Here is a 25,849-nt window from a genome sequence, read left to right on the forward strand (position 1 = left end):
AAGGTGGTTTCCAGCCCCCTGACCACCCTTTTGAGGTCCTCCAGATGGATTATATTCAGATGGAGCGATGTCGAGGTTTCAAGTATGTCCTTGTAGTTGTATGCGCTTTGTCCAGGTGGACAGAAGCATATCCAGTCCCAGATTACACAGCCGCGACCACTGCCAAGCAGTTGGTTCGTGAATTTTTCCCTAGATATGGACTCCCTAGAGTCGTATATTCTGATAACGGTCAGCCATTCTCATCTGAACTCATGAAGCACGTTTCCCTTTTGTTAGGGTACCAGTGGAAGTTCCATTGTGTACGCCATCCTGAAGCAGCCGGTCTAGTCGAAAGACATAATCAGACCCTGAAAATCCGTATTGCCAAAGTCTGTAAAGAAAAAGGTGTGGACTGGCTAGTAGCTCTGCCAGTCGCTTTGTTTTATATGCGCATGGTCGCACATTCCAGATCAGGTCTGTCCCCGTATGAGGTCGTATTCGGCCGCCCCCCTAACATGTGGGGTACTCCTAGACCCCGAAGTATTACCGATGTTTCATGTAAAATGCTGACAGATTACCTAGCTTCCTTGATGTCTGCCCTCAACTCATGTCGTTCACAGGTTGCTGCCGCCTTTCCAGACAATACCGAGGTGGCACCACATGAAATCGTTCCAGGCTCCCTAGTGATGGTCCGAAATTTTGACAGATCAAGTCCGCTGGAACCACGTTGGAAGGAGCCACGTCAGGTCCTCTTGACCACCCGTACCGCCGTCAAGTTGGAAGGCAGAAAAGGATGGATCCACCTGTCTCATGTTAAACTTTTTAAAGGACTGAAATCCGTTTCTAAAAACATTTCCCAGGATTTGAAGGACTGCCAGAATATTGCTCTTAAGGACTGTCCCGCACAAGACATTATTACAACCCCTCCCTTGTTAGAGAAAACTCCGCAACAGGAGTATAAGTTAAAGCTCAGGTCTAGTAAAATAAGTCAGTCAGTTTGATTGTATAAGTCCTCCCCTAGGTGAAACGGTTAGACTGTTTCTGACATGTATAAAATAGACCCCCATAGTGAGAGAGTCAGTCGAAGTTCAATTCAATGTATCGTTTTTCTGAGTTTCGTATTATTCATCAGCATAATGATTTCCTGCACCAGCTATGCGTTCTATCTGTATTGTCCAGTTCCTCATGTAAATATGTCTGCTAATGCTACAGTAGAGCACACGTTTAGTGATCTGCCTCCTCACGAATATTCTTACCGCCTCGCTATGCGCAACAACACATTTATCCGTATGTTACATTATTCACACCAGACCAGCAATGCCACTAATTGTTGGGTGTGTGGTCGACTCCCCCCTTTTCAGACACCGAAGGGAGTTCTGCCACTCTTTCCTTATCCATTCTCACACAATGGTTCGTGTGGAGCATGGTCCACGTTAACGTCATCCTCAACAGATATGTCTTTTCTTAACAGTACATGTTTTCCAGACAAGCAAGGTTTCCCCCACAGAACAGGTTTAGATCTAGAAAATGAAGTTTATAATTTAGGTAATTATTCGTCGAATTTCATGGTCCTAAATGTTCAGTCTGATACTACTCCAGACTTACCTGCTATTTCAGTACTACCAGTCAAAGGCGAATTATGTGTCCGTAGTTATGGTTCCGTACACGTAGGACATAGTGAATGTACTACTGTTATCCAGTATAGTGACAGTGGGAAATCTGTTTTCAAAGCTTCACGTCATTCCTATTTTATTTGTGGTCAAACTGCATATGTCCGTCTGCCCCTCGATTGGGAGGGAACCTGTTACATTGCTTTCCTACTGCCACCTGTTTTCCTAGCCCCATCTGATTATCACAGAAACACACATCTAGTACACATTAGACATAGAAGGGAGTCCCCAATTGTCGATTATACTGAAACTGCTCTAGAACAGTATACAGATTTCAATAAAGGTTTCTTCTTCTTTGTAGGACCTGTCCAGAATAGTAAACTGATCCGTAGGTTAACCAGAACCCTTGAATCTGTAGTAAATGAGACTGCCTCTGCTCTAGGTAACTTAACCGAAGAACAATCTGCTATGAGATTTGTCGTTTTGCAAAATCGTCTCGTCCTTGACGTCATACTGGCCGATAGAGGCGGGGCCTGTAGAGTCATCGGATCTAGTTGCTGTATTTTCATTCCAAATAACGCGCCGTCTGTTTATTCAGCTATAACCAGACTCCATAAAATTGCCTATCTGTTACACCAAGATTCAGGCACCTGGACATGGTCCGGTTGGTTCTGGAATATAATTTCCGCCTGGGGATGGAAAGTCCTGTCCTTTCTAGGTATTGCAGTAGCGATCATATTTAGCTGCTGCCTCTGTATACAGTGTGGCCCTGCGATTTGCAGCATGTGCGCTACCTCTTGTATTCCTAGTCCCAAGCCCCGTTTTAAATCCCGTTCCAAGACAATTCGAGACGAGCAAATGGTACTGTATGAAATGATAGATGGTATCATGAAAATTGATGTTTCCTGATGGAAACGTAGTGACAAGGAGGGAATGTGGAAAAGTAAATTTTGCCATGTTCTGTGTCCCTACGCCTCATCCATCATATGTTATGTGTGCATGACCAATATGCATATGTTATTCCCCATGTCCGATTAATGACGCAATTCCAGTTGTGTCCACCTCTGGTATGACATTTTCCAGTCCTCGTGAATACTACGAATATCAGGCCTATGTAAAGTAATGTTGCCACGTTTCTCAGTATGCACGTTATTCCATTGTAAAGTCCCCGTTTCCAGGCCTCAAAAGGGCCCGGACATCAGATTCAGCTCCTGTCTCCTGAAAGCCTCGCTGAGGAGCGATACAGCCCCCACCTGTATCCTCGACCCTTCACTTACCTCCTGCCTCGCAGTGCCCGGTGTAGCTTGGCTCTGCCTCTGAGTCTGCCAAAAGTATGTTATAGTTCCAGTTATCAGTTCAGTCCTCCTTCTTTGCATTCCTAAGCTACTGAACTGCATCAATAGTTTCCGTCATTGTCTAGCCTATTCGGCTCCACGTTAGAGAAATACTGTATTAATGGTCATTTAATATTCTTCATCACGCACTACATGTAGAATAATGCATGGTCCAGTCTTAAGAGTCAAGTTAGCTTTTCCCCTCATGACTTCTAGTTTATATCAACATGTTCCCTAAACATCAGATACCAGATAGGGTTTAGGTACATGTCGCTCCAACCCTCCAGACTTTAGTCTCTGCTCCTAGCACGGAGTTCGTAGCCCCCAGCTTCTCCTAGTAACACGTCATTGCCAGTTTACGCGCACCATCAGGTTAGAGGTCCCGGCTCCTTAGGTAGCCCCCTCCTATGTTTCCGCCCCATTCATGACATATTCTGTTACGTTTGCATCACATGTCTATGTATACTCCCAGTTACACCTCTTTTTACTGTTATCTTTCGCGACTGCTACGCGTCACGCCTTCTGCTCCACCCACTGCTACGCCTACTGCAATGTAATGCTATGTGTTTGCGCTATGTATATAAGTTGATGTATTGTTAGTAAAAGTTAGCGCGCTCATCCCAGATCAAGCCCCGGCAGCTGCTGGGCCCCAGTTGTCCTGCTGGGCCCTGTCACCTCTGTTCCTATGCAGGTTGTCCTGATCCTGTCCTTATGCTGTAATAAACCTGCAAAAGCTCCTACTACCTCGAATCTTGACTCTTATTTTATTGAGCTATCTGTTATTCATTCATTCATTCAAAAATAGATCCGGTATTTATTTATATACCACAGTGTGATAAAGTAATAACTATACTTGGGGTCACCTTTTTTGGGTATGCAGATTGTGGGTGATTTTTATTGCTAAAGAGAGCAGCTGATACATAAATATGTTAACTTCACAAACGTGTTGTTTAAGAGTATTTATTTTTAGGTCTGGCATTTGAGACCGCATTAAGCTACTAGTTTGCAATTTATTTTCGCATTCCTTTTTAAAGTTGTTGTTATAAATGTTTGAGTGTCATTGTAACATTGGGGCTGCCTGAGATTTAAATCGTTGGTTAGGTAGTGATGAGGTCTGGCTTTTGAGACAGCTGTACTTGTCTCGCCAGAATATTGCTTTCCGCAAAAGCATACATAATACACATAAATGGAGGGGCTTCTGGTCAGTAAGCTTCACCCATTGGTCTGTTGAATTGTCATTGAGATTTTGCTTCCCCCCCTTCACAGTTTACAGCATGGGCAGTGGATCAGCCCACTTTAATCTGGCTGGGGCCCTGCTATCCAGGAACCCAACCTAGCTGCTTCCTCTATAAACTGATTCCAAGTACTTTAGGTACACTTCAGTTTGGTAACTGTGGTACCCTTATGAATCCCTAGTATATGGTGCCTTAGTTTCCAAGGGCATAGGTACCCCCGAGGCCTACCAGGGGCTGCAGTATGTATTATGACACCCCAGGGAAGACTTCCAAAATGACACCACGGGACTGCTACTTCAGCTCAAGTAAGGTGGTGCATGCACCCCTTACTTAGATATAGGTTACCAATATCTACCTTAAATTACTACATATATAAACCTATCAGTCACCCCTATGGCAGGCCTTATCAATCCTGAAGGCAGGGTGCTGGGTTTCGTGTGAGAGGGTGCCCATGCATGAGCAGGGCCTCTCTGCAGCCTTCAGAACCTATTCTCTCGGGCAGTTCTGTGTTATCCAGCAAGACCATATACTCTTAAGTCCTTTACAACGACACAGTAAATGCTAACTTTGGAATGGCTGCACAGAAACGTGTTGTGTTTGGTGTCACACTCTTTGGAATCAAACCCCCTCCCCCTGCCAGTCCTGGCGGCGGGGGTATGATTCCACTCTTCTAGAGGGAGAGACATGTACACACCGGTATACCCGGTACCAGTTTAAAAGAGCCCTGGCATCACAAATAGATGCTGCAGCCACAGACACGAGTCTGGCCTTCTGCTGCTGGACGAAACTCCGGACAATAGGTTTCCTGCCAAAGGGAGGTATAAACACCTCCCAGACAGGCTTTTTTGTATTGTTGCTGGGTGGGTGCACTGTGAGGGTTCTCTGAAGTCTACACTGGGGGCACATTTGGTGTCCCTCTGCGTAGCCCCATTCAAACCGGTTGCAGGGGCTACCAGCCCCTGCTCTGCACGAAACTGGACAAAGGAAATGGGTGTAGCCACCCCTCTTTCCAAATCTTCCCATAGGTGGGTCCCCGGAGTAAGTCCAACCCCTTCCTTGGGTATAAGAAAGGAAACCCTGACTACAGGACTTTAGATTACACCTGGATAAAACTCTGCTACAGATATCCTGGAACTTCAACGATCTACACTACTAGATGACTGAAAAATCTCCCTTGGAGTAAAGGAGTTATTCCTCTGCTTGGCAGGCACCAAAGACACATCTGACCGGTCTGCATCTCTGAAGCTCCCGACGGACTCCGCAGTAATTGTAGCCCAGGAGGTGGATTTCCAGACTTCTCCAAGGCCAACCTGAGTCCCCAGCAAAGCTGAGACCCGCAGCCCTTGTGAGTACTGTGGAGCCGGACCCCTGGACACAGTGCGCATTTGCAAGTGCATTAGCTACTCGTCGTTCCTTGAGGGTGTGCATTGGGTTACTTGTAGCCCAGACTCGAGAACCTTTTCCACTGATTATTGCTGGCCTACCCTCCACAAGTGTTCCGTGAGCTGGGCCTTTGTGTTTTCACTCGAGGTAGCTTTGCGATCCCTAGTCCGTTGACTGGTGAGTCTCTGAGAAGGCAACTTTAACTTTCATTGGGTTTCCCTAGTTGCTCCTGATGTGCCTTGACTCTCCACCACTTGGTGAGTCCCCCAGACCTTGCGGGTCCGCACTGAAGCATTTTTTCTCTTTCTGCGTGGGTTGCCTCTGCCAAGGCTTGTAGGGTCCAATCCGGTCACCAAAGCCGCAGCACTCAACATCCTTTGTGGGACAGCTAGAATCCAGCTCCTGGTCATTGTCGACGCCTCCTGGTCATCATGGCTGCAATCAAGCTTCACCTCTTCAACCTGAAATCACCAGACATCAGTGGGCATTCGTCTATCGTGCCCCTGGTCACTGGCAAGTGACCCAGACTTTGTCCCCTCTGCTTTCAGGTTCTTCTCATCTGATCCAGGCTTCAATCACTCCGGACACTTTCTACTTCGACAGCAGCAACACTTTGCAACAGATCGCCATTGAAATCAAAAACGATTTCTGACACCAAAAGACACCTATGCGCCTGGGTGAGGTACCTCGAGTAATCTGGTGCTCCTGTGGGTGTTGTCCCTAGAACCTCTTAAGTCTAAAGGTGTTTGCTAAAATTCCTCTCCTAAGTGTCCTTAATCTTTAAATTTCCAACTACGACTTTCCCCATAGAAAGTAACAGCGTCTCAAGGCTGTGTTCTCACACTGCACGCGTCCCCCGTGGGTCCACTGTGTCACTACCTTGGGTGGTTCCTTGTGGTCCCAGAGATTCTACAGGCTCTAGGCCTTGTGTCTAGTCAAGTCGTGGTTCTTATACCACTTTAATATATGGTTTGGTACGTCCCTAGGGCTCAATGTATATTGTGCTAATTTACTGTAATTTATTAAGTGTAATGTATGCGCTTTGACCTCTAGCCTCATAAAGAGATTAGTAGGGTGTGTTTAGAATAAATACATATATTTTATATATATACCTGTTGTGGTTCTCCTTTTGTTTGGTCATTCAAGAGATTATAGACTGGTAACACACGCTGATTTACATTCCTTCAAAGACTTAGCCTGAAGGCTGCTCTCCATAGCTACCACTAGGATAGCTTTCAAATAAGGTTTCCTTTAGCCAATCAACTCTAAGGGGTTGTTTGGACTGGTGCAAGGTGCTTACTATAACTAGTGGATAGCATATGCAAGGCCAACCTCTCACAAAGGGTAATACACTAAAACCACCCTCCCAGCTACATCTAGTCAAGTGACTCAGGACATAGGCTGCAGGCACCAAATAGTTGGAGCAAAATCCCAATTTCCTAAAAGACTTTAAGACAAAAGAGGGCGACCCAACATTCCCTTGAGGAGTTCGGTGAATATAATATAACAGATGAGGGTGTCCAACAAGGGAATTATTCGAGCACTAATATGCAAGTTTCTAAACTTTTCAATATGTCAAAGCTTGACATTACAACTTAATTGAAAGTTATTTTCAAAAACATAAAAAGAAACACTTCAAAAAGAAGGTGGATATATTCAAAAATTGTCTTTACATTGAAAACGATGAATCATCATATATACAATGACGGGTTCACAGAAAAAAATCATGACACTGACATTGGTCATTACTTAATCATATCTAACTACATATGCCACATGTCAATGTATCAAACAACCACTTCCTATACACATGGGATACACCTATCAAAAAGTATACTGGGCTTTAAATGGCATATTTATCAGCGACTACAAAGGAAGTTGGAATGTGCAGAACCACTTAAGTCTTGGTCGTTAACAAATCAATGTGACCATCTTCAGGACTGTATATACCTCAAGATGATAAAGAATCCCTATGTGTGGCCTAATTGGAGAAAGTGTGAAAGATGACAAGCGAATAGGGGACACAAAAGACGTGATTTAAGTAGTATTTGGGATGCTCACTATGCACTTTTATGTTCACTGAATTCACAGCAAGCGGCTATCTGTTATTCAGCACCAAGAGGCCTAACAGGATGAACATGCACTTTACAAATACACATTATGTGATCCTTCATTTACATATTATATTTAGGCACACATGGTGCACTTAGCTTTCCACTTGTATAATAAGGCAAACAGTTGTGTCAGTCAAGATATTTCACAAAACTTTCCCTAGGTTCGTTCGTAAGACCCCAGCATATTCAAAGGATGTATTAGACCCTCTCTGAAGAAGCCAAGCTGGGGTGACCTCTACCCTAGTCCTCTTTGTTTGCTTAGCTATGGCCTTCCCTTGTTTGCACATTAGGGTTCCCTGTGTGAAGACAAGTTCTTGAAACCTTATTCTTGTAAGGTGCTGCCCAATAATATTGGTAAGATCATTAAAGAAGTCCAAAGAGTGGGGCTTCATCACCCAAAAACCAAATCAAATTTTTCTTTTTCCAGATTATTCTCTAGAGATGTGTCATTTTAAAGATAATGGAATAATGGTTATACAAATACCAGCATCAGATACCTTGGATGTCTTCTGCACTGTCCCATGCTAGGAAATGTAGCATTCCTCACTAACTTTTCACCTGTGATGGCAAGTAAGTCACATGCACAATCAGAGCATGAAAAACCTACCTGTATTATACATTTGTAGAATTGTTCAAAACACTTTTCAAGAGAACAGTCAAGTCAATGTTCATGAGACCATCTAAACGAGACTTGTCACACGACTTTGGCTGGAAGTCTCGGACTCAAAGGATCTAGTTTTGCTGTCCTGTGAATTTCGAATCAGATCCTCGTCAAATATTCCTTTGAACAATGAATAGAGGGATGTCTTGAAAAGTCCCCTGAATTTTTCACCAATTAACAGGTACAGCATTGGAGTGCAACCAGCATTAATGCAGCACAAGATGATGGACAGGCTCCTCACTATCAGGAGGAGAAGCTGAGGGATAGACTCTTCGTAGACGATCAAGCCGATATAGATATGGTAAGGTAACCAACACACAAAGAAAGAGAGGACAGTGGTAGCAATCACCTTGAATGGTTTGTTAGTCTTATTGTGCTTCCCAGCCTTGAGCGTTATAGCCAATTTCATGTAGCATACTGTCATAATTGAAAAGGGTATAAGAAAACCCATCATAAGCTGGATGATGAACATTGACAAATGGACTGTTCTCTGTAGGCGTTCTACCTCAGGAGTAAAGCTGCCATCGGAAAAGGCATAATCGTTGTAGCAGGATGTTTTGTGGTTGACATCAACAGAGGTTTTTGGGAAGGCCAAATAGGGGACACTAAAAACTAGTGCTAGCACCCAAATAGAAAAACAGACTACTGATGCCCATTTGGTTTCTCGGTAAGACCTAGTCCAAAAAGGATATATGACAACCAAACTTCGGTCAATACTGATGGCGGTGAGCAGGAACACCGAGGAGTACATGCTTAGATATAACACAAAGGTGACTAGCTTGCAGAGAGTCAATCCGAATATCCAGTCATCGTTCTTCACCAGGAAGATGGCATAGAAAGGAATGATCAAGGTGAAGAGCAGGTACGACCAGATGAGATGGTAGAAACAGATGGTGCTGGCTGTCTTGTTCATTTTACAGCTCAACATCCACAAATATAGACTGTTCCCCAGAATCCCAATGGTGAAAGTAATGAAGAGTAATGCAGCAATATAAAGAGAAACCTGCTTCGAAGCAGATGTGAGATCACTATCTTCAGATGTCACGTATTCCATGGTGGAGCCACTGGAAATGGCAGGATGTGCGGCTGTAGGCTGCACACTTCCAAGCAAAGAGACTATGGTTGAATACTGAGTAGCGATACCACTGCCGTATGTGGAATTTAAAGTTCCCACAAAAATGCCTGATGTTGGACGCTCAGGAATGGTACCATCTCCAACTGATGTCCCGATAACTCGAAGATGATTCATAATATCCTGGAGCAGTGTTCTATAGGGGAGAGATTGAAGAGATGTCAATGAAAACATTTGGTTGTACAAACTTTTTTCGAGCAAAGAAATTGTGTCAATATTGGTTGTCATTTTGTTTTTACATTCTTCAGTTTAAACTTTTAATTATTGTTTGTTTACAATGAATCTAAGAATGATGAACTGTACAGTCAGAGGTTATTAGGGTGTATGCACGGAAAGTAATGTAGTTTACAACAGGAATCCTAGGCCCCCTTCCCAATTGTGACTCACCAAAATGTGTTTCTAATTACTTAAAGCTTATTCCTGGAGATGTTTGCAGATTTGGAACTGAAATTTAGAATAATAAAAGTAATGATTCGAAACAAACTCAATATTTTGATGCAGGTAAACCTTTAGAAGATAACAGGTCCTAATTGACATTAGGAACAGTAGATAATTTACATTTAGACACCGAAAAGATGGTATTAGAGCCTTGTACACGCAGACAACAGTTTTCTTTTTAGGTGTGTCCATGCCTTAAATTTATTTTTGGGGAGTTTTGTGGAAGGACTGTCCAGAGGAGTCCCAGAGAACCCCTGCGGACTGCAAGCACCGGCCGGCAATGTGCCAGGAGGCGTGTTTGCAGAGTTGATCTTTTTAAGGGGGCGGCAGCTACTGGCCAGGCTGGGCCTCCACCCTAACATTTTCGGCTTCATCTATAGCACCTAGGTAATGTACTGGAAAAAAGAAGTCCAAGCAACTGGAAACAGGTGGGTAAATAATATCTACTTTGGACTCTTTTCTTGTGATGGCAACACATTTTTTAATTAAGGAAACATAACTCATTGAACTGAGAATTTCATTGACAGGGCTGGGAGAAGGGGAGGTTGGTGGGGACACCCCACAGAGGCCCAACCTTAGCAACTATAAAACCCAAATACTGGGTCCACATATTGCAAACTTGGATGCCCTATATGACGAAGTGCAAACCCTCTTGTCGAGTATGGTTCAGTCATTATTAACTTGCCGGGGAAAAATTGATCAAGGAGTGATACTATTGATTGAGCAGGGCGGGCAAACACAGAGCAGGGCCACCTGCGTAGTTTCTGACTCTCCTTGTGCTTTGAAAACAATGCTGACTATACACGAGGGAGGAAAGGCAGAAGCAGAGACCATGGTGATGGGTCCCATCCTTCTCCCTAGTCCCTAGAAACCTTCATCAGCCACCAGTGTCATGCCCCTAAAGAGGGGGGCGCGGGGGTTATTTCCCCAGGTAGCCACGATATGAGATTGAGCGTAAATCAACCGTCCTTTAGTGAAACTGATACTAGGTGAAAAGTCATGGAGGAGAGGCCGAGAAAAAGACCAGTATCTCAAAGGGCGAGGGGGAATAAGGTGCACTCCCTAAGCCTCCCTCCAGCAGCTTGCCCATACCTCATCGTACTTGTCAATGCACCGGAGCGAAGGGTCTCACAACAACAGACAAGAGATCAACCAATGGCCAAGGCACTTCATTGGATGACCAAGCTTGTCAGACTTGGTACGCATGTACAGGGGCACCCCAATGGCAATGAGAATTCCATGGGTGGGCCCAGCCTCAAAACAAGGTGTGGCGGATTGTATTGTAGTTAATTTTACTAATCAAAGACTAGTTGGGGACCGTTTAGGCCGACTCCCCATAGCACCTTTGGTAGGTTCCAAGATCCAGGCTCTACCTTTGGGGTTTTTCTACAAGCCACATGACATTCCATTGTTGCATAGACAGGGAGACGTAAAGATGGATACCAAGAGGGATGAGAGGGCCATATGGCCCCAGAGGGACCAATACCCTAAACCGGTTGTCCCCCTTAGAGAGAGCCTAGAAGGCTGTGACTGACTCTCTGGGGAAGGAAAAAAGAGGGATTATGAGGGGGCTCGTAGGCAACTATGCACAAGGGAGAAGGGTATAAAGCATGTGAGGGTAAAGGAATGGAAAAGTATAACTTGGAACATTGCAGACTATGAGGCTAAGAAAGAGAACAAAGATTGGTTAAATGAGATTACAAAATTTGATTTCATTTGCCTCAAGGAAACGTGGGAGGAGGGTCCCATTTTTCTGTATGGTTATCAATTGTTCCAAACCCTGGCACATCCCTCTAGAGCTAGTAGAACAAAGGGAAGACTAGTAACATTATTAGCAAATACGCTCAGGCGTAAGATTTTAAAATGTGTTAATGAATCCCCCTACTTACACTTTTTGGTTTGTGAGGGTCAAGGTGAGTGAGATTATAATTGTTTACAATAACTCATTTCGGCGCTTGGTATATAATGTGGACCAAGCTGAACATAGGATTAACGACTTCAGTCATCAACTTCCCAAACCTCTGAAAACCGTCTGGATGGAATATTTTAATATGAAGAGTGGTCAAATAGTCAAGAACAGAAGTGATATGTGTTTAGAAGTGTGGTTTTAATTTGCAAATAACTGTTTTTAAGGGATTTTAAGGGATTTTTATTATCAATGGTGCTTTTTGTGGGGGGAGTTTCCTCATACCTGTCTCACAATCTTGGCACTACTCCTCTAAGCGGGCACGTCTCTCATGGTCCACCACTGGTTCTACCCGCTTGAGTGGAGGAAGCAGAAGAGTAGAGGGAGAGGCTGTGGGCACTTCTGGTTTTGCAAGGCAGTAGAGCGGAGGTTAGCGGTCTAGTTGCTAACTTCCCATACCTTAAAGGCTGGTTTGCATGACGCGCAGCGGGCGTGCCTAAAGCGAGCCTGTCTGCGACCGTCCGTGCCTGGACGTTGCCAGGAGCCAGGACCCTGATCGACCCGTAGCAGAAATAGGGAACAAGCATTTGCAATGCAATAGGTCTCGCATTAGGAAATTTTGAGCTATTGGTATTGTAAATGGCAATTTCTTTTATTTCTGTGTTGGTTTTGAAAATAGCTAAATTAATATAATAGCTTTGTCATTTACAATGCCAATAGTAATAACTTTCGCAAATGTGACACCTATAGCATTTGTAATGCAATATGTGTTGTATTTACGTGACTTAGATGTATTGCTATTACAAATAACAATGGCTTTTATTTTTTTAAATAATACTTAAATCAAAGTTATTGTAATTTATAATAGCAATAGCTTAAACTTTTGTAAATAACTTTTGTGAAGATTGCGTTAAGTATTTTATTGTGACGAAAATCCAAAAACAGAAGTGAAATATTAACATCTTTTTGTGACATTTGTAATAAAGTTAGAGACATTGAGAGAACATAGTTGAACCAGTTGATGTTGAATGGTTGCACAGATTGATGCTGTGGTGCCCCTGATTGGTGGTGCGGAGTGAGTGCGATAGATAGAGTGAGGGCAATAGATAGATAGAGGGAGCGCAATAGATAGATAGAGTGAGGGCGATAGATAGATAGATAGATAGATAGAAAGTGCCTATAAATAAACCCATCAAAAATATAAACACCTAATAAACAAAAATGCCTGTGCAAATACAATAAACAGAAGCAAGACAGTGTAGGGGCAGGAGAGAGTGAGACGGAAACTTAGGAAGAGCGTAGAGGCCAAGACAGTGGAGGGGCAGGAGAGAGTGAGACAGAAATAGAGGAAGAGTGGAGAGGCCAAGACGGGGGAAGGGACAGGAGAGAGTGAAACAGAAATAGAGAAAGAGTGGAGAGGCCAAGACAGTGAAGGGGCAGGAGAGAGTGAGACAGAAATAGAGGAAGAGTGGAGAGGCCAAGACAGTGAAGGGGCAAGAGGGAGTGAGACAGAAATAGAGGAAGAGTGGAGAGGCCAAGACAGTGAAGGGGCAGGAGAGTGAGCCAGAAATAGAGGAAGAGTGGAGAGGCCAAGACAGTGAAGGGGCAGGAGAGAGTGAGGCGGAAACTGAGGAAGAGTGGAGAGGCCAAGACAGGGAAGGGGCAGGAGAGAGTTTATTTATTTATTTTTGCAATTTATACAGCGCGAACAAATGCCCGTAGGCGTCTCGGCGCTAGATACTGTGCATGAGGTTCCCAGAGACTGAATCGGTAGCTAATCTTGATCAAACAGCCAGGTCTTTATTTTTCTGCGAAATTGCATCAAGGACGGGCTATCCTTGATGGCTGCAGGTAGAGAATTCCACAATCGGGGAGCTGCCACTAAGAAGCGTCTATCGCCCCAAGTGACTGTTTTAGGTCGTGGTATCAGCAAAAGTTTGAGGTTATTGGATCGGAGCGATCTTGTGGATGAATGGAACTGAAGGTGGGATTTCAAGAAGTGCGGACCAGAGTTGTGCAGTGCTATTGACTATGCATAGCGCTTTGAACTTTATCCTGTTCCGGATCTTGAGCCAGTGGAAGTCCCTTATGGTCTCTGAGATTGGCAAAAACTTCGGGGTTCCTGACAGGAGACGGGCTGCAGCATTCTGGATTGTCTGCATTTTGTTGGTCACTCTAGCTTGGGCATTAATAAATAAGCCATTACAATAGTCGAGGGAGGACAACACTAGGGAACTTACCAGTGTCTTACCTGCTGCACTTGGTAAGAACGGTATAATTTTCTTAATCAACCTGAGTTTATGGTGGGCGGTGGCTGCTATTTTGTTTGCATGGGCCATAAAATTCAGGTTATGGTCAAAAGTTACCCCAAGATTTCTGACAGTAGGGACTGGTTTGGGGGGGTTCCGAACGTGGGGGGCAACCAGGTAGTTGACCAAGTGAGACGGAAACAAAGGAAGAGTGGAGAGGCCAAGACAGTGATAGATACATTGTCCGTGGCTATCCTGAAAACGTGTCAAGGCAACAATCTTCCTGGACTTACGATGGACACCCTTGATGTACTGTTTTGTGTGCATGCATATGTGTTTTTAATGGTGTGCTGGCATGCACTTTTGATAGCAGATCGTGCATTATTTGGGGTTTGGTTGCACGCACTGTATGCTATGAATGCATGCGGTGTGTGTGAGAGTGCGTGGGCTGTCTGTGCACCCTGTGCGTTAAGGGAGCCCAGGCACAGTTTGACAGCATTTAGAGTGGGCCGCTCGTGCTGTGCTGAATGGGCGAATGCACCGATCTTATGAGCAAGCACACTCTCTGATGTGCACGCATACTGCAGAACACCCCTATGGAATGAATGACTCGAACATTCCAGTTACATATGGTGCCAGTGAAACACTACCGTAGTTTCTGTCGTGAAATATGACTCGCAACCATAGAATGAGACACAACTTAGGAGATGCGTCACTTCATGCTATCGGGGAACAGTAGGGAAATTCAAGATGACTGGTTTAGGAATGCTGGTTAGTCAAGATGACTGGCTTAAGGAACGCTGATTGTCCTCTGTTTTAGCTCAAATATAGTCTGCTTAGCTTTCGTATACGGCCGCTTGCACATCGTCTTTTATTTTAGAGGAAACTTTTTTTTGTTTATTAGAGTTTTATAGAGTAACTCTTCAAGGCACTGCGACTGGCTAAGCAAGTTACACCTGGCTCTGGATTCACGAGAGGGAATGTGGGTACCAAGTCTTTCTTTACTCTTCAGTGTGTAAAGCAAGCCTCTTGTTTAACCAACCCTGCCGTTCAGGGGCCAACATTACTTGGTCACGAGTTGTGAGCCAAGAATGTAGCCAAGCAAGGAAAATATACCGTATCTGGTTTCTTTAATTTTAAAAACGCTATCAAGAATGTTGGCTCAATGGGGCAACCCGATTATGACAAAGATAGGAAGGAGGTGGTTGCACCAGATGAGAGTGAGCTAGAGAGAGGGGAATTGGAATTTAAAAGTAATGTGGAGATGGGCATAGGAGGATGAGGGTGACGGGGGAGTGTCCGCTTCAGAGCTCAAGAGAGTTGATTGAGGGGCGGAGGAAACAGGCGAAGACGGAAAGAGGAGGTGAGAAAGGAAGGTCCGGCTGGGAGCTGGGAAAGAGGCTAAAAGGGCTGAAAGGGAGGGGAGAATGCGCAGAGCGCATTCCAATGAAGTCTGGGGTGGGGGAGGGGGAGGAGGCATATGGTATTTGAGTGAGGCCAAGCGCGCGCCTGGGGAAGCTTCATGCTCAAGTACACAACATGCATTGTGAGAAATCCGCTTGTGTTCAAGAGCGTTTGGTCACAAGTAATAGGTTTCGAGCAATGAATTGCTCGACCTAACCAGAGTTTGGGCACAAGTAATAGCTTTCGAGCAATGAATTGCTCGACCTAAAGGACTGGGTGAGATATACCTGGCAAGAACTGCTAAGCTACAGGAAAATTGACTCAGATAACTGCACTCAGCCACCAATTACAATACCACGCTTGACATTTGAAGGTCCCTTTTCATGTAGAGCATGTTGCTTTCAGAGCATGAAACCATCTACATATACTTTTAAAGGAACGTTGTTGGGTGGAAGTAATGTCCAACGTTGCTACTAAGATCAGACTGACCCTCCTCCTTCGACCTCCCTGGAATCTCAAAACTGAAATTTCTTATTATGTAATGTGAGTTCTTTTCCAAAATATTCAACAGAAATATAGGATCTGCTCTCCTCTAAACTCCCTGACATCGGGTTCCATACGGAAACCTGGATAAAACCCAGCTCAAATCCATTTATTGCTGTGGCTCTCCCAGAAGGATTTTGGATCCAAGCGCTAGACAGACTCCAGAAGAAGGTGGGGCATAGCTATTATTCACAAAGAGCCCATTAAATTGTCTATAGTCGACAAACCTAGCAGCGACACTTTGGAAATATTGGTTTTCAGAATTGATCTGCTCCTCTGACATTGTTGGAAAGGTGCTCTGGTCTATCGACCTCCGGGGCCCCTCTCCAATTTCTTGCTTCAATTGATGGAATTTATCCTAACACAATGTGATTTCTACTAGACACGTTGTGTTGCTAGGGGTTTTCTATACCCATAGTGAAAATCCAACAAACCAAGATACAACTAGCTTTTTGGCATATCTAAACTCACTTAAACTGAACAAGATCAATAGTGGGCCCACTCATTTAGGGGGACACAAGCTAGATAATATTTTTTCTAACTCCCCTAATATCCTCTGTGGTGCCACCTCACCACTCACCTGGAAAGACCACTCACTTGTAGAGTTTTTTATTAAAGACCCTGGGACATCCAACAATCCTATTACTAATTCTGCCAGGTGGCATAAACAGTGGTTCAAACTCATGCCTGAGGATTTTGAAAAAACATTCCTTAGCTCTAACAATTCTGACACAGGTAATGTGGAGGAGCACCTAGGTTGCTCAATTCTAATACTAAAAACACCACTGACGGTCTGGTCCCGCTGAAAAAAGGCACTACCGTAGCCAGATTACCTCAGTCAGCCTGGTTCTCTTCTAATCTTCAAACTGAAAAAAGTTATTGCAATAAATTGGAGCAGCTATGGCGCATATCACATCTCTCACTGGATAAAGAAAGATATAAATTAGCATTGGCGCAATACCATAAAAACATCAAATACACTCGCAGAACCCATATAGCGCAATAACTTGAACAGACAGGGAATGCACCCAAAAACCATTACAAGATTTCAAAAACTTTAACTAACCCCAAGGCATGTGACAAAGAAGAAACTCACTCCCAAGCCATATGTGACAAATTAGCAATACATTTTACTCAAAAAATTGAATTAATTTATAATAAAATCACAGCATCTGGAAGCCCTCAGGTCGAACCTACGACTAACCTACATGCAAGTGCAGATAACACACAGAGGCTAGAGGCATTCATGGCACTCAAACCTGAAGAAGTGGAGACTTTACTTAAAACAATAAAATCAGGTTTTCCGCTCAACATCATCCCTGCTGAGATCCCCTCACTGCAGGCCAAACAACTTGCTGCTCCTATTTATTCTATTCTATATTGCTCCTTAGAAAAGGGTATTCTACCCACTGCATGGAAGGCAGCGCAGATAATCCCCATCCAGAAAATCTCAAAGCACCCATGGACGATCTATCCAACTACCGTCCCATTTTGTTATTACCACTCCAGAGTAAAGTACTAGAAAAGCATGTGAACACGCACTTGTCTGATTCTGTCGAAGTTTCTAACTGCCTTAATACATCTCACTTGGGCTTTCGAGCCAGACACAGTACGGAGACTCCCTTGATTGAAGACACTGATAAAATCAGAATGTCCCTAGACAACAGACAAGTGGTGCTGCCGGTGTTACTCAACTTATCAGCAGCCTTCGATACCATCTCTCATCAGACCCTGATTAGGAGGCTTGGGGTAATCGGCATCCATGGAAGTGCTTTAAAATGGATGAAGAGTTTTCTGTCTGACAAAACGCAAACTCTAAATCTGGGCCCGTTCCGTTCTAAAACCACACAACTGACTAAGGGAGTGCCGCAGGGAGTCTCACACTATTTAACATTTATGTTGATCCCTTAACATTGCTAAAGAACCTAGGTTTTGTTCCTATGTCCTATGCTGATGACACCCAGCTTCTATTCACGTTTGACAGGAACAATCCCAATGCTTAGACAATCTTTGCAGAGGGTTTGAACTCCATTGAAAGATGGATGCAAAATAACTTTCTCCAGCTTAATGCAGGGAAAACGGAGATAATACAGTTTGGAGAGGTAATGTTGAGGTGGTCTCCTGGGTGATGGCCCAAATAAATGGGCACTGTATCCACGCCAAAATTAGTAGCAAAAAACTTGGGTGTCTGTTTGAACCAAAAGTTGACTATGAACGAGCATGTACCATCGGCTGTATGGTCATGTTTTTATGTGCAGGGGCTTCTAAGGAAGGTATTCCTCTTCTTGCCTCTATACACGTGACAAACACTCATCCAGGCGCTAGTGTTAAGCTGACTAGATTACTGTAATTCCTTGATGATTTCAGCAAATGAAGCATCGCTGAATAGACTGCAAATAGTTCAGAACACCGCGGCTCGTTTGGTAGCTAACCGCCCCCCCTCAAACTTCCTCCCTGCCCCTGTTGCGACAGTTACACTGGCTGCTAATAGGAATGCAAATTAAGTTCAAGATTTGCTGCATTGTGCACAAATCCTTGAATGGAAAATGCCCCAGCTACTAAACAAAGAAACTGACCGACTCCCTGCCGACCCGTTCCCTTCAATCATGATCCAACTCTCTCCTTGTCATTCCTCGCTATAGGAAAGAGCGCCCGGGAGGAAAAGCTTTCTCCCATGTAGTCCCAACCCTCTGGAATGCACTACCAGTGCACCTCTGACTTTGTCCAGATTACTTACAGTTTAGAAAACACCTTAAGACCCTACTGTTTTAACCCTCCTTTAGATGTGACTGGTAGCAGCAATCCAACAGCACGCAGATAGCCCTGACGGGGTGATTCAGGTGCTCTTTAAGAAATCAAATCAAGAAACGGATTTTTGGAGTGACCGATTTGAACAGAGACTCCATAATACATTTTACTTACTCATCCTATGGTAATGCCTTGAATAGGCTTCTGATAACATGGAATTTATAGGTTGGAAATAGGATAAATATGATCACTGGTTCTTTGGATCATACCTTTGAAAGAGCAGGGAAAGGGTCTACAATGGATTATATGGTATCCTCTAAAAATCTGAGAGCCAGTATATAGAAACCTCCAGGTACTGGCCATAAATGTTAGCGATCACGCCCCTATAACATGCAAATTAGTTTAAGGAGGTTATGTTAATCTGAAAGAGACAAGACCCCAAAGTCAATTCTAGCTAGGAAAAATGGTTATATTTTAAAGTGGGCTAGAGTGGACGAGGCCAAGCTTGTAATCTCTGTTCAGTAAACTATACTTCCTTAACATTTTAAGTGTCAGAAATAGAAAAAGCCCTCCTCCAGTCATCTACCCTGAAGGCCCCTGGTCCTGGCAGGGTGCCTGTAGATATTTTCTTAACTAATAAATTATTGTGTGGTCCATTACTGGCAAATGTTTTTAACTCTATAGAAAAATCAGGTCCCATTTTTAAAAAGGGTATAGATCTATTCCAAAAGATTATAGGCCCATCTCCTTAATCGACTGCACAGCCAAACTAATGAGTCACCTATAGGCTAAAAGAATGAGCAGAGGGAAAGCATTTACTTTCTGAGGCCCAATATGGCTTAAGGAAAGGCAAAGGCACAATTGATCAATGCTTGAACTTAATGATGGTGGCAGCCAAATACACTCTGGTAAAAAAAAAAAAGCTCTTATTGACCCTCTATACAAATAAACAGGAATCTTTCTTGGTAGAGAGCGCCAACGAAACCCCTTATGTTGAGAAGGCCTCACTCCCCATTCTCCTCTATGCAGAGGTTGCAGTGTTTTAGCTAGAAACCTATTGGCACTGCAGAGCCTCATTGAGGTGTAGACACGATTTATGGCTATCCTGGCTTTTCATGTTAACAAATCCAAAACATTTGTATCAACTACAGGACCTAGATTAAAAAAAAAACTAAGATTCTCCATAGTGAATGGCAATTTGAAAGTGGTAGAACAATTCACCTATTTAGGAATATTATTTGACTGTAAACTAAAGTGTAAGAATATGGTGATCAATTGAGTCAATCTCATGGGAATTTTAGACTCTCCCAAAAATTAGGTGCAAAACCCATCGTGGAAATGTTAAAAAATCTATTGAGCTACGGCCAAATCTTTTGCCTTATATGGGGTGGCAATCTGGGGAATGGTGGACAGTGTAGCACTTCAGCGTGTGGAAGATGCTTTCAGTAAAATAATTGTATCTGCCACTGGTAACAGCTCCAACCTTATTTGCCACACCAAACTGGGCACACCTTTCATTAGTGATTTAATTAGGATGGCCCCTTTTCTGCTGTGGTACTCAATATGGAAAAGGGATAGTGTTAGACACACTCAATCAATGCTAAGGCACAACCTAAAAATGGATTATGCACTCAGAATCCTGTGGTTGAGTTATGTAGAGTCTACTCTAGCTTTGTTGGGACTGCGCAATCGGTTTGAAACCCCACTGCTCTGTGCTAGTTTTCCAAAGCTTAAGCCAGAAGAAATGTTCCTGGCAAAGGCACGAAATGACAAGAGCGGGTACAAATAAAGGCAAAAGCACAGTAATTATATACAAGGCACTACCACCTGCAAGTCCTACTGCATTTTATTATTTGTCCTTTGTTCAAAAGTCACAGCAACAATTAATTTAGATTTGCTTTCATCTAAATTTTCTCACTCTTATGATTGGTTTCCACGAAAACAGTTATGTACAGAATCAATTGTCACCCTGTCCTTGTGATGGGAAATCTTTCCAGTGTACTATGCATTTCTTATTCTTTTGCACTTTATAAAGCCATGATAGAAAGAAGTATATTATTCCTCATTGGACTTGGACCTTTTTGCAGGGTCATCCCAGAACTTTTTGCCTTCCTCCTGGTATTTTTTCTGACCTGGTGTGGGTGGTTTTAATAGTCTGGGCACTTTATCACTGTTGTCCAGTGTAAAGTGCATGTGCTCTCTGGTAAAAGGGGGTAAGATTGGTCTACACCGGTTTGACGTATTTAATTTACCTATCAGTCCCTTGTAAAGTGGTATCTCAGGTACCCAGGGCCAGTAAAATTAAATGCTACCGGTGGGCTTGCTGTGCTGCTTGCACCACCCACCAAAGTAGCCTTTCAAATCTGTGTTCGGCCTCTGCCATTGCAGGGCCTGAATGCACAGTTTACTGCTGCGGGGACAATCCACATAAAGTGGGTGCCACGTCTGCGACTCCCCTTTTACTGCATATTAGTCTCCCCAAATGTAGGCCCTAGCTAGCCCAATGGGCAGGGTGCGCTGCAGGTAAAAGTTAGGTCATGTGCCTTAACTGTGTGACATATCCTGGTTGTGACAAACAGCCATTTTGGTTTCTCACTACTGTGAGGCTGCTCCCTCATAGGAATGCATTGAGGTTTCCCTGGTTGGTGATTCAGTGGTAATTCCTGATCTTAGAGGAGTAGTGTGATCAAGTTTGGTATGTTTAGAATAGTGGTGATAAATGCTGCTTGGAGGTGTGTGCAAATTCATTATTACTATTTTAGAAATGCCACTTTTAGAAGTTGGCATTTCTGTGTAAAATGTGTCCTTGTGCCTGCCTGTTGTGTATTGCAGGTCTGGCTCTGGAGGGACAGAGATTGGGGAGGTGCAGTGGCTCCAGAGGGTCTGGGTGAGTCAGCTCTAGGCTGAATTGGTCTAATCTGCATTTGGAGTAGTGGGAGGAGTAGCCCCAGACCCTGAATAGGTCTGTGCCTGCCTTGTACAATGCTCGCTTGGCCCCACAGCGGTACGTCTGGGGCCAGGACCTATACTGTTAATGGGGACTGTTCTGCACTGGTTGAGTGCCCCTCAGAACTACTTTGAACTAGGTCCCAAGCCCTGTGCCGTGGGAGATCAAAGAAGACATGTAGTATAGGTATTGGGGCCTGTGACCCCATGTGTTGATGCTTACTTGGATCTGGACGAAGAGGACTGCTGGGCGCCAGGAGGAACTGACACAAAGGACTTCCCCTCTGCAAGTGGGCTCTGTGAGCTGGCCTGCCTAGGACCAGCTCTGCCCCTCATGACGTTGGGGCTCAGTGCGTGGTGAGCGATTGTTCCACTTTCCTCAGGGTTTGGGGGATCCTGCTGTATTCAGTTAGACTTGGCGCTAAGAGGGCTCTTCCGTGGTCCCCAGCGAGAGCAGCCACTGAACAGGACATCAGGCAGGGAGAGAGTGGGAAGGGCCGGCCAGAGGAAGCACAGCGGAGTCGCTGGAAGTCAGGCAGCAGTCACCTGGTTGTGGGCGGGTCCCGACTGCAAGAGAAAGTCAAGCCTCGTGGGCTCACATCTGCTCTGAGCCACCAAAGTAGGGCAGCGTGAGGAGCAATGACGGGAGCCATTGGAGTTCCAGGTCTGGAGTGCCCTAATGCGACGCAGAGTCCACGGGGATGAGATCCAGAAGGGTAATTTCCGACCCGAGGAACAAGGATACGGCTGGACAGCGGGTGAGTGCCTGGGGGGACCACAGCACCTTCCACCCCAGGCCGTGCAGCCATGTTTTAGGCCCTGAAGGGCCCTTGGCAGACCTTTCTTAGGTGCAGAAGACCCACCAAGGTTATTCCAGCATTTTCCCTCACTAAGTGCAGCTGTGCTGCATGGTCGCTGGAAGCTGCGCGCTTCTGAGATATCGGGGGCAATCTTGTGTTAAGGTGGCATTGCAGGGCGAGCCCAGGATAGAGCCCCCGTTGGCAAACATATACTTGGGGACAGCACCCCAGTGGCAGAGGTATTATAGGTCCCTGTTGATGCTGAGGTGTAGACCTAAGTTGGGTTTGATGTACTATACTACTGCTGATTATGTTAGGCATAATGTGCCATGCCAAGTACTGTCCTTATGTTCATGCCTCATGAGATGTGCACAGTGTCAGGTGTTCCTGTGGTGCACATGTTCTCAGTTAGGATGGTTGCCTAATATGCTTATGCCTAAGGTGTGGTCCCAATATGCACCTTTACCAGTAGTTACTGATTGCTTCTATTTTTCACTACTTGTGTGTTCTAATGGTGATGACAATGGCCCGATTGGCCCTGTAATGTATTTAATCCCCTGTAAAGTCATACCTAGTGCCAGGTAGCACAGTGTACATATGTGATTACCTTCTAATGTGTTTTTATGCTAATACAAAGGCTATTTTTTATATAACCTTGTGTGTAGTTTATTTTGTGGTGTGCCTAGTGTGTCACTGCTTTGTGAGTGTGTTGAGCAAACGCTTTACACATTGCTTCTGGGATAAGCCTGACTGCTCGTACCAAGCTACCAAGGGGGTGAGCAGGGGTTATCTTCAGTGTGTAACTCCCTTGTCCTGACGAGTGGTGGTTTCTGGCTGACTTAGGCGCTTCCCCTAGCCAACCAGAAATCCCATTTCTAACATTCCCCTTTTACGTGAATAAGCTTTTACACAGGGTTTACCACCTTTATATATTTTAAGCAGCAATTGGCAGATCCCTATGTATTTAATACTATTGCTTCATTTCTCTGGCCAATTTTAAAAGCCCGCCGAGTTTTTTTTTTTTTTTTTTTCCAAAACCAGTTTTATTGACATTTTCAAAATGGATTGCGAAAACAATCACAGCGCTCCGGACACAGGAGAGGCTGTAAGCACAGAGCCAAGAATCATAGCGGCAGCAATCTGTAGTTAACTTACATAGGATATATGGCTTTTAACCTCCCGGATCCCTCCCTCCAACACCCCAACAACCCCCCACCCGGTTCCCACCCTTGTCCCGTTCACGATGGTCACCAGTAACGACGAAAACATGAGCTGTACAAAAGCATGTGTTCACTCTCACTCCCGCCCCGGTACACATGGCTGTTGGTCCACTAATGAGTCCTGCTGCAATGGCGGCTCCAGCCACAGTCCCCTGTATTCTGCCCACCTCTTCCATATTTTATAATGTTTTCTGGGGCAGCCCCGGGCCTCAAAGACAGGGCGTTCCAGTCCCATACAATAGTCCAAGCCCCGTTTTCAGACTCCAATCGGAGGCGCCCCCGGATCCTTCCAGGCGCGGGCTACATCCCGCTTAGCAACTGTAAGGCCCAAAAGCAAGAGGTGCCGCTTATAGACGTTGCCGCCCACCTGCTCCAAGACATGTAGAAGGCCCAGCTGTGCCGTGCGCGGGAGCTGCCAGCCCAGAACCTCATCCAAGCAATCCCAAACACGCTTCCAATAGCGGGCATGAACCCCACAGGACCATACTGTGTTCAAAAACGTACCCATCTCCCTTCCACATCTCAAACAGTCAGGGGAGGCAATCAATCCAGCCCGCCAAAGCCTCTCTCTCGTGTAATACGCTCTGTGTAAGTATTTAAATTGGATAAAACGCAGCCGCACTGCGACAGCCGCCTCCCTCGGGGCCGCAAGAGCCTCCCTCCACCCTTGCTCATCAATCTCACCAACATCACTCTCCCATTTAGACCGCAAGCCATCTAAGGAGGACGCACAGTGTGTAACAAGGGACTGGTATATGCACGAGATCTTCTTCTCCGTCAATTCACCCATGAACAGTTTAGCTTCTATAGGACTAAATTCCGGGAGGGAGTCCAACCCCTCCAACGCGGGGGAGATAGCATGACGGAACTGCAGATATCGGAAGAACTGGGAGCTCGGCATTTCAAACTCATCTCTCTGTTCCTGGAAGGACTTCAGGGTCGTACCCTTCATAACATGTCCCAGCGCCGAGATGCCTATCATGTCCCAACCTCGAAACCCCAAGAGGGTCGACAAGGCAGGCAGGCGGCCATTCTGCCACAGCGGGGTCTCCCCCGTCAGCTTATTCCACCACCCCATACGACCCAGCGCTCGACGCCAGACCTGAAAGACAGTCTGCGTAACTACCGGAAGCTTCTTCCTTTTCCCGGCGGAGTAGAGGAGCGTGTGTAGGGTTCCATTAAGTATCTCTCCAAGGCATACGTCGGGTCGCCTCGATCCCCATACCACCATTCATTAAGTATCAGGAGATGGGATGCCTGATAATAGGATAGAATGTCCGATGACGCCAGGCCACCGCAGTACGTGGACAAGAAGCAGGTTCGCAGGGCCACATGCACCGCTCCTCCAGCCCAGAGGAAGCGACCCAGGGCCGAGTTGACCTGGCGGAACCACTGTGGCGAAATAGGATATGGGTGATTCTGAAGTTGATAAAGTAAGCGCGGGAGGGCGACCATCTCTAAGATGGCCGAGCGGCCATAGAGATTCAAGGGCATACGGGACCACGTCTTCATGTCCGATCGGACTCGGTCCCAGACCGGAACGATATTACGCTCCCATGACACCCCAGGGATGTCGGTCAGGAACACCCCTAGGTATTTAAGGCCTCCCGTCGCTATTTGTAGAGCCGAGGCCCAGGCACCGGGAGCCCTCCCTCCGCCCAGGGTCCACAGAACGGACTTCCTCACATTGAGATGTAGCCCCGACACCTCTCCAAACACTGTCATGATTTCCAAGACTCTGGGGCCCGATCTGTCGAGGTCCGTAAGAAAGAACAGGACATCATACGCGTATAACGCGATGCGGCCCGACGGTCCCGCTTCCCACTCGAAGCCGCTCATCTGCGCATCTATTCTCACCCAAGCCGCAAGGGGTTCCATTGCGAGAGCAAATAAGTACGGCGAGAGCGGGCAGCCCTGCCGGGTGCCCCTTCCGATGGCGAACGCGTCGGAAATTGCGCCCGCCACCCGCACAGACGCCGTCAGATCCGTATATAGTAGTCGCACATACGAAAGGAAGTGAGGTCCAAGGTTCAAGCGAGGCAGGAGCGCCTGCAAGTATGCCCAGCTCAAGGAATCAAAGGCCCTATCTATGTCGGCTAAGAGGAGCGCCCCCTGGGAGCCAGTGGCGTTCATCATTTCTAGAGCAA

At 45.4% G+C, this 25,849-nt stretch overlaps 1 protein-coding gene across 4 annotated transcripts in view; it reads right to left on the reverse strand.

Annotated features, from left to right (window-relative positions):
- LOC144767681 (putative G-protein coupled receptor 33) overlaps positions 1 to 25,849 on the reverse strand; it is a 204,287-nt gene that overhangs the window by 166,282 nt on the left and 12,156 nt on the right. For 3 of the 4 annotated variants that reach the window (XR_013598307.1, XR_013598308.1, XR_013598309.1), the window contains exon 2: positions 8,263 to 9,584. The gene's annotated coding sequence lies outside the window, so the exon portion shown is untranslated. Of the gene's footprint in view, positions 1 to 8,262; positions 9,585 to 25,849 lie in introns of those variants that run through there. The other variant, XM_078651074.1, reaches the window with a different exon arrangement.

Source organism: Lissotriton helveticus, chromosome 7, assembly GCF_964261635.1.
Source record: "Lissotriton helveticus chromosome 7, aLisHel1.1, whole genome shotgun sequence".
Lineage (NCBI taxonomy): Eukaryota > Metazoa > Chordata > Amphibia > Caudata > Salamandridae > Lissotriton > Lissotriton helveticus.